At 39.1% G+C, this 9,959-nt stretch overlaps 1 non-coding gene across 1 annotated transcript; it reads right to left on the bottom strand.

Moving 5' to 3' along the window:
• Positions 1-578: 578 nt before the first annotated feature.
• Positions 579-719, bottom strand: LOC117091292. Its single transcript, XR_004440385.1, has one exon. It is a non-coding gene; the product is annotated as a U4 spliceosomal RNA (small nuclear RNA).
• Positions 720-9,959: the final 9,240 nt, after the last annotated feature.

Raw genomic sequence — 9,959 nt, 5'->3', positions numbered from 1 at the left:
CTGTTTGCTTTTCCTGACAGTTTATTGGCTTGCTTGTATTGGCGGGACCACTTCTTCTAGTATCTTCTTGGAAAAAGTAAATGAGAATTAAATCTTTTGAGACCTCACTAGTTTGAGAATTTCTTATTCTATCATTGCATTTACTTGATAATTTGGCAAAGTATAGAATGCTGGGTTTGAAATAATTTTTCCTTAGTATTGTGAAAGCTGCTATTTTTTTTTTTTTTTTGAGACGGAGTCTAGCTCTGTCGCCCAGGCTGGAGTTCAGTGGTGTGAACTCGGCTCACTGCAAGCTCCGCCTCCCAGGTTCATGCCATTCTCCTGCCTCAGCCTCCAGAGTAGCTGGGACTACAGGCGCCCGCCACCACGCCCGGCTAATTTTTTGTATTTTTAGTAGAAACAGGGTTTTACCATGTTAGCCATTTTTTCCTTGAAATATTTTACTTTTTGAACTCTTTACTATTATTTGAGTATGATTTAGAGAGAAGAGAGAATACAGGTTTAAAGAAACTATATCTACTATGTCTTTAATTATTATAAGGCTATATGTTTTATATATATCACAATATTATATTCAGTCTCTGTAGAGACTGTCAAAAATTGCTAATGCCAACTATATTGCAAGTCTTCATGGCAGGGTATTGGGAAATGTTTTCAATTAGCAATAATTGTGCCTTGGATAAACCTCATTGGCTATGATACTGCCACTGTGCAAAGCTTATATGTAATACTTTAAATGTGGATTATGAGAGACTATAAGAAACATTTTCAGTTGCATGAAATAATCTGAACAAGAATCTTTGCCTTCTGTTGTCTGAGATTTTTCATGTAAATATGCATTTTATAGCTGGAAGACTGCATAGCTTTATCATGTAGATTCATTGTTTAGCATATTTGGCATTAAAAGGCACAAAAGAAAAACGTTGAAAGTTACCATTCATACTCCCACCATTTAAAAAGAATAATTTATTATACAAAGTAAAAAGTAAAATTACAATTCCCACTTCCAGGAAGATAGAGTAGATATACTTTTCCCTGTTCTTCCCACTAAGAACAACTAAAAACCCTGAACACTGTATACAAAACAAACATAAGAGAAGACTCTGAAGCTGGGAGAGAGGAAAGCAGATTGGCTAGGGACCTAGGAACCTGAGGATCAACATGCTGGTGAGTTTCCCGGGGTTTTCTTTTTGGCTTAGATATTCCAGCCCTGGAGCTTAAAAACCTGACTGCCCAGAAACACTAACTGGCATCGACAAAACAAACAACAACCCCAACAAAAGCCTGCTCTCTCCAGCCAAAGAAGTAGGAAAGAGGCAACCTACAAAAACAGAAATCTTTTAGACAATATTTACCCTACTATAACCAAACACCACAGAAAACCTGTGGCCCCACCCTCACCTATGCTAGCGAAGGCCACGTGGCAGAGCCCAGCCTTCCCACCTCAAGAGCTGTCACATTTATTCCTGCGGTAGGTAACAAGGCAGGCCCCCTGCTCTGTCACTGAAGACCACGTGGAGAGTCTGGACATCAACCTCCATCAGGCAGCAAAGGGGCTACCTACCCCTTCCCACTGGGTTGGTGTCAAAGCAGGCCTGTTGGAGTCATTACTTTCACCGTCACCTAGTAGTAATGAGATCACCCCACCATGGAGAGCTGGAACTCCCACTGCTGCCACACTCTTGAAAGTACAACTTATCAAAATGTGTAGGACACAGCTAAAGAAGTGCTGGGGAAGAAATTTATAGCACGAAATGCTTACATTAGAAAAGATAAAAAGTTTCAAATTAGTGACCTACGTTCCCACTTCAAGACCCTGGGAAAAAAAAAAAAAAAGAGCAAAATAAACCCAAAGCAAGCAGAAGGAAGGAAATAATAAAGAGCAGAAATCTGTGAAATTGAAAACAGAAAGCAATAGAGAAAATCAATGAAAGAAATAGCCTTTTTTTTTTTTTTTTGGTCAATAAATTCGACAAACCTTTAGCAGACTAATAAAAAGAGAAGACACAGGCCGGGCGCGGTGGCTCAAGCCTGTAATCCCAGCACTTTGGGAGGCCGAGACGGGCGGATCACGAGGTCAGGAGATCGAGACCATCCTGGCTAACACGGTGAAACCCCGTCTCTACTAAAAAATACAAAAAACTAGCCGGGCGAGGTGGTGGGCGCCTGTAGTCCCAGCTACTCGGGAGGCTGAGGCAGGAGAATGGCGTAAACCCGGAGGCGGAGCTTGCAGTGAGCTGAGCCGGCCACTGCGCTCCAGCCCGGGCGACAGAGCGAGACTCCGTCTCAAAAAAAAAAAAAAAAAAAAAAAAAAACAGAGGAGACACAAATTACCAATATCAGGAATAAAATGGGGGATATCACTATGGATTCTGCACCTGTCGAAAGGATGAGGAAATACTATAAACACGTTTCACACGTACGTTTGAAAACTTAAGAAAAATAGAACAATTCCTCCAAAAACACAAACTACCATCACTCACCCCAAATAAAATAGATAACTTGAATATCTCTGACATTTTCAAGAAAATCAGACTCATAATTTTAAAACTCCCAACAAAGAAATGTCCAGGCCCTGACGATTTCAGTGGAAATTTCTATGAAATATTTAAAGAAGAATTAACACCAATTCTACATAATCTGTCCTAAAAAATAGAAGAAGAGAGGATGTTTACAAATTCGTTTTATAAAACTGCTAATATCCTGATACCAAAACCAGATAATGACAATACACAACACGAAACTGAGAACTGTGGACCAATCAATGTCCCTTATGAATATAGATGCAAAAATCCTTAACAAAATATTACCTAATAGAATTTAGCAATATATTAAAAGAGTTATACACCATGACCAGCAATATTTATTCCAGGGATGCTAGGCTGGTTCAATATTTAAAAATCAATCAATGTAATCTATCATGTTAACAGGCTAAAAAGAGACATTATTATATCAATTATCGTAGAAGAAGCATTTATCAAAATTTGACACATTCATGATAAAAACTCTCGGAAAAATAGGTATAGAGAGAAACTTCTCAACTTTATAAGGAATATATATATAAAACCTATAGCTAACATTATGCTTAATGGGTAAAAAACTAAATGCTTTCCTTTCATGGTGGGGAAAAAGGCAAGTACGTCCAACCTTATCACTTTTATTCAACATAGAGCAATAATGTAAGAAAAGGAAATAAGTACATAAACTGGAAGGAAAGAAATAAAATTATCCCTATTTGCAAATGATATGATTGTCCACATATAAAGTCCTAAGGAATCTACAAAAACAATCTCCTAGAACTAATAAGTGAGTTGAGCAAGGTCATAGGATGTGAAATAAACATAAAAAAAATCAATTGTATTTCTATACCAGCAGTGAATTCCTAGACACTGAAATTCAAAATACATTACCACTTTCAGTGACTAAAAAAAAAAAAAAATGAAATACTTAGGTGTGAATTTAAGAAAACATGTACAGGCCTTGTATGCTGGAGACTACACAGTGCTGATGAGAGCAACTGAAGAAGATACACATAAATGGAGAGACATATCATGATCATGGATTGGAAGATTCAATATAGAGAATATACCAATTCTTTCCAATATTTTTCTTTTCTTTCTTTTTTATTTATTTAAATTTTATATAAACATTCTAAATAGAGATGGGGTCTTGCTATGTTGACCAGGCTGGTCTTGAACTCTTGGCCTCAAGTGATTATCCCATCTCAGCCTCCCAAAGTGTTGGGACTACAGGTGTGAGCCACTATGCCCAGCCAGTTTTCTCCAAATCGATATGCAGGTCAATCTCTTCATAAAAAAAAGATTTTTTTTTTTTTTTTTTTTTTGAGACAGAGTCTTGCTTTGTCACCCAGGCTGGAGTGCAGTGACACAATCTCAGCTCACTGCAACCTCCACCTCCTGGTTTCAAGCGCTTCTCCTGCCTCAGCCTCCGGAGTAGCTGGGATTACAGGCATGTGCCATCATGCCTGGTTAATTTTTGTGTTTTTAGTAGAGAAGGGGTTTTGCCATGTGGCCAGGCTGGTCTCGAACTACTGGCCTCAAGGGATGCACCCCCTCAGCCTCCTAAAGTTCTGGGATTACAGGTATGAGCCACCATCCCCAGCTGCCGGTCAGTCTCTGTAAGAATTCCTAGAAGGTTTTTTGCATATATGTATAAGATTATTTCAAAATTTTTATGAAGAGGCAAATACATAAGAATGGATTAAAACAAATTTGAAAAGGAGGAATTAGTCTGCTTAATTTCAAGACTGATTTTATAGCTACAGTAATCAAGAATGTGTGGTGTTGTTGAAGGGAGAAACAGACAGACCTGAGGAACAGAATAGAAAACCCAGAAATTGCCCCTCACAAATATACCGAACTGACTTGATAAAGGTGCAAAATCAATTCAATAAAGAAAAAATAGTCTTTTTAACAACTGGTGCTGAAGCAATTGGACATCTATGGGGGGAAAAAAACCACGAAATAAAATAATAAAAAGAAAAAAAGAAAAAATACATTTGCCCTAAGTCTTGGAGGACTTGGAGGGCTTGGAGGGAATCTTGCTCTGCCGCCCAGGCTGGAGAGCAGTGGTGCGATCTCTGCTCACTGCAAGCTCTGCCTCTGGGGTTCACGCCATTCTCCTGTCTCAGCCTCCCGAGTAGCTGGAACTACAAGCTCCTGCCACTACATTCGGCTAAATTTTTTTTGTGTGTGTTTTTGGTAGAGACGGGGTTTCACAGTGTTAGCCAGGATGGCCTTGATCTCCTGACCTCCTGATCCACCCGCCTTGGCCTCTCAAAGTCCTGGGTTTACAGGCGTGAACCACCGCCCCTGGCTGACCTAAGTCTTACCTTATACAAAAAGGATCATGGAATTAAATGTAAAATGTAAAGCTGTAACACTTTTAGAAAGAAAAGTATAGGAGGAAATATTTGGGATCTAGAGCTAGGCAAATAGTTCTTAGACTTGACACCAAAAACATGATCCATAAAAAGAAAAATTGATAAATTAGATCACATCAAAATTAAACAGTTTTGTTCTGCAAAAGATTCTAATAAGAGGATAAGATGGAAAGTTTCAGAGTGTGAGAAATATTTGCAAGTTAAATGCAAATTAAAACTACAATGTGATACCATTACATAATTATCAGAATGGCTAGAATTAAAATAGACAACACCAAATGCTGGAGAAAATACAGAGTAAATGGATCATTCATATATTTCTATTTTGAATGTAAAATAGTGTGGTTACTCTGGAAACCTGTATAGGAGTTTCTTAAAAATTAAATATATGGCCAGGTGCGGTGGCTCAAGCCTGTAATCCCAGCACTTTGGGAGGCCGAGACCGGCGGATCACGAGGTCAGGAGATCGAGACCATCCTGGCTAACACGGTGAAACCCCGTCTCTACTAAAAAAAAATACAAAAAGCTAGCCGGGCGAGGTGGCGGGCGTCTGTAGTCCCAGCTACTCGGGAGGCTGAGGCAGGAGAATGGCGTAAACCCGGAAGGCGGAGCGTGCAGTGAGCTGAGATCCGGCCACTGCACTCCAGCCCTGGCGACAGAGCGAGACTCCGTCTCAAAAAAAAAAAAAAAGAAAAAAAAAATTAAATATATAACTATCATACAACCCTGTCATTGCTTATGTTTAGCCATTTCTTATGAACAAGACTTATGTTCACACAAAAACCTACACATGAATGTTTATAGTAGTTTGATTTGTAACAGCAAAAACTGGAAGCAACTCTCAGGTCACCCTTTCACAGGTGATTAGTTAAACATACTGTGATATATCCATACCCTGGAATACTACTCAGCAATCAAAAGCAATGAACTGTTGACACATGCAACACCCTGGATGAATCTCCAGAGAATTATGTGAATGAAAAAAAGGAAATTTCAAAAGGTTACATATTGTATGGTTCCATTTATATAGCATTCTTGAAATGACAAATTACAGTTGACCCTTGAGCAACACAGATTTGAACCACACAGGTCCACTTACTTTTTAATTTCGCTTAATTTTTTTTTTGTTTTTGAAAGGAAAGGTCTCATATATTTATTACTGAATCCAACCTGTGTATGTACACATGCAGCACATACACAGAGAAAAAAAAATATTCCCAATAAAACATGTACAACTGTCCAGATAGTGGTGACATTTTCAGGTTAATATGGTAAGGTGGTCATGACCTTGACACTATCTCACGTGCAATTCCTTATAGACCCAGACTGGTTCTTCTCCAATGTCTCCTTTTGGTGTTGTACCTGATTTTATTACCAGTTTTCATCCAAATCCACTGGGCAATGGGATGATTTTGCTTTTGTTTCTTGGCCAGGAAATGCTTAATCCTGAAAGTCGTGTGAGAAGGCATGGTAATAAGTGGAGTCAAGCACACGCTATCATGGCAGAGAAAAAAGAGAGCAAATTTTTAAAATTTTTATTTTTATTGCAATAGCTTTTTGGGTACAAGTGGTTTTTGGTTACATAGATAAGTTCTTAGTGGTGATTTCTGAGATTTTGGTGCACCCACTTTTTAAAAAATTACACTTTTTATTTGGAGTTAAATGTTGATTCACATCCAGTTGTAAAAAATAATACATAGAGATCCCATGTACCCTTAACCAGGTTTCTCCACTAGTAGCGTCTTACAAAATTTTAGCACAAAATCACGAGTGTGTTGACATTGATATAGTCAAGAACATTTCCATGACCACAAAGATTCCTCATACTGGCCTTTTACAGCCACATCCACTTCTCACCGTCTCCTAACAATTACTAATCTTTTCTGTTTCTATGCGGATGACCCTTGAATAATGCAAGGGTTAGGAGACAGATGAAAACCCCATATAACTTCTGACTACCCCGAAACTTAACCACTAATTGCCTACTATTGACAGGAAGCCTTACCAATAACATGAACAGTCAATTAACACATAAATAGACTATATCCACACATATTTTATGCATTAGATAATATGCAGTAATAATATGCCCAAGACAGCTTTGTAGGTCAGTGCACCTGGCACTTTTCTCTCTCTCTCTCTCTCTCTCTTTTTTTTAATGACTACAGAGTGGTCTATTGCAGAAATATATAATTTGTTTTCCCTATTGATGGGCTTCCACGTTTGTTATGAGTTGAATTGTGTCCTTCACAAAAAGCTATGTTGAAGTCATAATCCCCTCTACCAAGGAGCATGACCTTTTTTGGAAACAGAAACTTTATAAAGTGATCAAGTCAAAATAAGATCATTAGGGTGAGCCCTAATCCAATATGACTAATGACCTGTAAGGACACAGAGGCAGACATGCACACAGGGAAGACTATGAAGACAAGGGATTGGAGTGATGCATCTACAAGCCAAGGAACACAAAGATTGATTGCTGGCAACCACAGAAGCTAGGAAGAGGCAAGAAATGATTCTCCTTCAGTTTTCAGAGGAAACATGGCCCTGCAGATACCTTGATTTTGGACATCTAGCTTCCAGAACTCTGAGACCATACATTTCTGGGGCTTAAAGTCACCCAGTTTGTGGTACTTTGTTACAGAAGCATCTCCAGGAACTGAATACAATGATGTTTTTACTCTTATGAACTACTGCAATGAAAAATTCTTATACACATAGCTTTACATGCTCATATTATTTCTGTAGGATGGGTGCAAGTTTTATAAATCATACTGTATATATATGATACATGTTAGTATACATATGATACATTATATACTCCCGACTTACCCTGTGAGCATTATTTTAATGTATGAGACCCGGAGAAATTTTATCTGTTATGGGGATTAGGGCTGGAGTTGCAGGTTCCATTGAAAGCCACTTCCCCATATGGTAGACATTGTACTGCCTAGCTAGACATTGTAATCTCAGTTATGTGTAAATAGGTATTATTGCTTACTAGTTAACACTGACTTAATCTTAGAGAATAGTCATATTTTTGTACTACCCATCTTTGGATTCAATAGCAGTGACCAAAAAAGATTTAACGAATACTTCAGAGCCAGCCTTAGGTCTAATTTCAGTCAAAAGTTGGGTTGATCTTCTCCGCTCTTAGCCTGACTTTTCTAGGCTCTTTCTCTAGGCCCTTCATCAATCTCCCTTCACTCCTTTTTCCTCTTTCCTCATAAATTTGCCAAACTTACTTTCTGAAAAAAAAAAAAACTATAGGGACAATCATTTATAGAACTTTACATATTTAGCCAAATATGCATTTTCTTTTACAAAATTGGCTTTATAAGCCTGGAATTTTATGCATTAATGAGCAGACTAGGAGAGTGTGTAGAAAAATGAAGGACCAATCCTAATGCACTAAAAAATCAGACTGCAGGCTGGCATGGTGCGCAGATTGTAATCCCAGCACTTTGGGAGTCCGAGGCAGGCAGATCACTTGAGGCCAGGAGTTCAAGTCCAGCGTGGCCAACATGGCAAAACCCTGTCTCTACCAAATATACAAAAATTTGCCAGGCATTGTGGCGCACGCCTGCAATCCCAGCTACTTGTATGGCTGAGACATAGAGAATAGCATGAATCCAGGAGGCAGGGGTTGCAGTGAGCCAAGAGTGCTCCACTGCATTCCAGCCTGGGTGACAGAGTGAGACTCTGTCTCAAGAAGAAAAAAGAAAAAACAAATCATCAGACTGGACAGGCACCCTGGCTCATGCCTGTAATCCCAGCACTTTGGGAGGCCAAGGCAGGCAGATCACGAGGTCAGGAATTCGAGACTAGTCTGGCCAGAATAGTGAAACCCTGTCTCTACTAAAAATACAAAAAATTAGCCGAGTGTGGTGGCGGGTGCCTGTAATCCCAGCTACTCGGGAGGCTGAGGCAGGAGAATGGCTTGAACCCGGGAGGCGGAGGTTGCAGTGAGCCAAGATCACACCACTGCACTCCAGCCTGGGCAACAGAGTGAGACTCCGTCTCAAAAAAAAAAAAAAACAAAAAACATCCGACTGCAGAGAATCCCTTGACCTATATGGGCCTGGTTAGCATGTGTTTCCTACCTTCCTTCTATTTCTAAACCTTTAGGCTGTGCATATACATGATGTATTTAGGGTGATAGTCCAATCTTCAGCCACCTGTGAACTCTTCCCTTTCCATGTCCAGCAAAAATGTCAGGAAAGGGGAAGAAACATGGAGTTTCAACAAGTAGACAAGTGATGGAGCAACTCGCCTATTTCTTGGCTCAGTTAAGTCTTTATTCTCCTGCTGCCCCTTGAAATGCAGTAGGCAACATATGTAGTCTGTGAATGGAAAAAAATTCTTGAAGAATAAGCTCTGAAACAATGTTGAAATTCAAACTCATCTTCAAAGAAGGCCTCACATCATCCCCTTCTTGCCCTCTCAGCACAACTCCTCTCTTCTGGGTGTTTCTCACTTGCTTTTCTCTCCTTGTCCTGAGGTTTCTTGTTTTGCTGCTGACAATGTAAACTACTGATTTAGTAAGGGCTGGGTTGAACTTTGGAATAAAGCTCAAGCACAGCTTTTTCTTCCTCTCCATCATTTTTTCCTTTAAGTTGGAACCTATGATATTTTTAAACATTAGCTAAATATCTATATTTTACAACAAACATTTTGAAAACAAGAGTCTCATTTATTTTTATTAAAGAACTGAAGTACCTGGAGTTTCTAGAACTTTAGCCACTCACGGTTCTTTTAAATATTGTTAAGAAGAAAAATACTAAGAAGAAAAATGATTCATGGACTGTTTTGAATAGGAGGATAGCTGTGGTCGTTATTTTTTTCTTTCCTCCTGCACACACCTCAGGAAGGAAAATACAAAAACACCCTTTAGACTACTCTCTTGAGAAGTGCTCCTTAAGCTCAGAATAACCCCAAACAAGCAAAACCTTTATGTTGAGCAGAGAGTGGGTGTGGAGAAAGAATGTTGAAAAAGACATGGAACAGTGAGCTCTTCTTAGAAAGACATGCTGTTTTCACTGTCTCTAAATGCTGT

Source organism: Trachypithecus francoisi, unplaced genomic scaffold (genome assembly GCF_009764315.1).
Source record: "Trachypithecus francoisi isolate TF-2019V2 unplaced genomic scaffold, Tfra_2.0 Lachesis_group11, whole genome shotgun sequence".
Taxonomy (NCBI): domain Eukaryota; kingdom Metazoa; phylum Chordata; class Mammalia; order Primates; family Cercopithecidae; genus Trachypithecus; species Trachypithecus francoisi.
The sequence above is the reverse complement of the archived record's forward strand: the minus strand, read 5'-3'. Positions and strand labels throughout refer to the sequence as shown.